The 2,619-nt window shown below is 35.9% G+C and overlaps 1 pseudogene; it reads left to right on the forward strand.

The window, feature by feature from the left end:
• Nucleotides 1-1,274: 1,274 nt before the first annotated feature.
• LOC149518742 (general transcription and DNA repair factor IIH helicase subunit XPD pseudogene) lies at nucleotides 1,275-2,109 on the forward strand (annotated as a pseudogene).
• Nucleotides 2,110-2,619: the final 510 nt, after the last annotated feature.

Here is a 2,619-nt window from a genome sequence, read left to right on the forward strand (position 1 = left end):
ATCTTATGAACCTTCCATGCATGCGAATCTGAAAGCCCTTGCAAACCTAAAATCTTTAAAAATCCAAAATCTCTGCGAAACTTGAAATCTTGCAAATCTTCTGTCCTTGTGAATTTGAAAGTCCTTGAAAACCTGAAACCTTTGCGAATCTAAAACCTTTGTGAAACTTGAAATCTTACGAATCTTCCATTCTTTTGAATTTGAAATTCCTTACAAACCTAAAACCTTTGCAAATCTAGAACCTTTGCGAAACTTGAAATCTTGCAAACTTGAAACCTTTGAGAATCCAAAATCTCTGCGAAACTTGAAATCTTGTGAATCTTTCATTCTTGCAAAATTGAAAATCTTTGCGAATTTTTTGCGACATTTAGAGTATTGACTTCCGTTATAAAACCTTACAAATCTTTGAATTTCCAAATTGCGAATCTTTGGATTTCAAGCTAAAATTTTGAACTTTATTTTTTTGACCTACGATTCAATCCCGATCACTCATTTCAATCTCGACTCAATCCAGATTATTTTATTTTTTAGACCTGCAATTTAATCCCAATCATTTCGATCTTAGTTCAGTCTAGATCATTTTATTTTTTAAACCTACAGTTCAATCTCGATCACTCATTTTGATCTTGGCTCGATCTAGATCATTTTATTTCTATGATTTGTGGTTTAGTCTTAGTCACCTATTTTAATCTCCGCTCAATTCAGATCATTTCATTTTTTTTGACTCACAATTCAATTTGGGTTACCTGTTTTGATCTCAGCTCAGTCCATATCATTTTATTTCTTGTTTCATAGTTTAGTCTCAATCATTTTCCTATTTTGGTATACTTTGATCACTTTTTAGATCTTGGCTTTCAAACCCAGACAAAATAGATATATTTTATCTTTGCACAATTTTTATTCCACAGAAAATGCACAAAGAGAGGTAACTGTAGACACATCATTTTGTCTGAGAATTTTTATGGAATTGAAATGGGCTTCAACCGTAAATTGGGCCCAATTGAAAAAAAAATTTTAACTTAATTTTTTGTTTCATTTTATTTTGTCTAAGAAAAAGGGAAAAGTTTTAATGAAATCTGATGAAAATGATGTTGAGAGATTTTTAAGATTTAATTCCAGAATCAATTCATATTAAAATGATGTTGAGAGATTTTTTGGATTTAATTCTAGAATCAATTCTTATTAAAATTAAATCAAATAAAATCATAAATTTAAGGAGAATTGATTTAGCATGAATTTTTATATAAATTTATGATCAAAGCAAGGAGGTTGGTATGTGTGCCAGCGATGAAGCTGAATTCCATGGAGCAGATGCCTCTGTGCGTAGAACACATAGTGTAGTTAGTGATGCAGAACCCAGGAAAAACCATGAAGTTCCGAATCGAAGACGTCGCAGTCTACTTCCCTTATGACCACATCTACCTCGAATAATACTCCTACATGATCGAGCTAAAATGAGCCTTAGACGCCAAAGGCCATTGCCTTCTTAAAATGCTCACAGGCGCCGGGAAAACCATCACTAGCTACTCCCTCTCCAAACCCCCAAAGCTCCATAAAGATCATTGCACTCGCACTGTCCACGAGATGAAAAAAACCTTGGCCAAGTTAAAGCTTTTGCATAATTACCAGATTAAGCATTTGGGTCCCCAGGCTAGGATTCTTGCAATTACGCTTTCTTCGAGGAAGAATTTGTGTGTGAACCCAATGGCTTTAGCAGCGGAGAATGGGGATTTGGTGGATATCCGTTGTAAAAAGTTGACAACGAGTTGGGTTCGAGCTATGGCGGCGGAGAATCCCAATGTGCCTACGTGTCAGTTTTTTTAGAATTTCGAGAAGGCAGCTTCTGCCGCCGTGTTGCGACCCAGTGTTTATTCCCTTCAGGATTTGAGGGCTTTTGGGAAGGAGAAAGGGTGGTGTCCCTACTTTTTGGCAAGGCATATGGTATAGTTTGCAAATGTGGTTGTTTATAGCTATCAGTATTTGCTGGATCCAAAGGTGGCTAGGATTATATCGAAGGAAATGTATAAGGAGTCTGTTGTGGTCTTTGATGAGGCACTTAATATTGACAATGTGTGTATCGAAGCACTTAGTGTTAGTGTTAGGAGATAGACACTTAAAGAAGCTATAGAATTTGATCCAATTATTCATCACAACTAGTACTGGCCCTGGGTGAATGGAAATGTTGCTGCTGTTGGCTGTAGTAGCTCCAGCTCTGGCTCCAGCACAATTGCTGATGTTGTTGCACTTGGTGGTGGGTAGCTGACCTTGGATACCGTGCGATCACTGGGTCATATTCCTGTGCAAACAGTACAGTCTGAGTCAGCGGCATCATTGTATAAGGATGATCACCAAACTCCTGGTAAAAAGCTCCTTCGGCAGCTTCAGGTGAAATGGGCATCAGCAGTATAAATTATGGATGAACTTTTCGGATGAAGTGTGAAGCTTTTGCTTGAACCCAATGACCCGCATGAGGATTCGTGCTTCAAGCCTAGGTTTTCTTTTTTTATCTTATTTTTTATTTTTATTTTTATTTTATTTTGTTTTGTTTTATTTTATTTTTAGATTTTTACTTATTATTATTATTTTCATCTTTAATTATTATTTTACTCATTATTTTAA

The sequence above is a fragment of the Durio zibethinus genome, chromosome 5 (genome assembly GCF_047325235.1).
Source record: "Durio zibethinus cultivar Kanyao isolate XHJ-2024 chromosome 5, ASM4732523v1, whole genome shotgun sequence".
NCBI lineage: Eukaryota > Viridiplantae > Streptophyta > Magnoliopsida > Malvales > Malvaceae > Durio > Durio zibethinus.